Below are 495 nucleotides of genomic sequence, written 5' to 3'. Positions count from 1 at the left end.
ATATTTCTGTTACAATAGAAAAAAATGTATCTTTTTTAATATTTAGTTATATTTAGGCTAGCAGTGGGAACAAAAGTCTTTTAAGTAGATGCAACAGTCAAAGAATGTTATTCGTAAAAATGGATACGCGTTGGAAACATCCGTGGACCTCTATGGTCTGTGGTCCGACAGGTTGCGGTAAAACATTTTTCGTGAAAAGATTTTTTCGAAATATAAACGCTATGAGCGATACTAAGTTTGATCGCATATTATTTTACTATTCAGAATGGCAACCAAGTTACATTGAGTACGGCGATAATATCGAATTTCATGAGGGTCTACCACGAAATGATGATTATGCTAATGACCCGCGATCAAAACTTATTGTTATTGACGATCTTATGCGCGAAGCATCCGATAACTCGGTCATAGATATATTTACAAAGGGGAGTCATCATAAAAATCTTAGTGTCATTTTTATTACGCAACATTTATTTCATCAGGGTCGTGGAATGC

Source organism: Wasmannia auropunctata, unplaced genomic scaffold (genome assembly GCF_000956235.1).
Source record: "Wasmannia auropunctata unplaced genomic scaffold, wasmannia.A_1.0 LD336078.1, whole genome shotgun sequence".
In the NCBI taxonomy this organism is placed as follows: domain Eukaryota; kingdom Metazoa; phylum Arthropoda; class Insecta; order Hymenoptera; family Formicidae; genus Wasmannia; species Wasmannia auropunctata.
The sequence above is the reverse complement of the archived record's forward strand: the minus strand, read 5'-3'. Positions refer to the sequence as shown.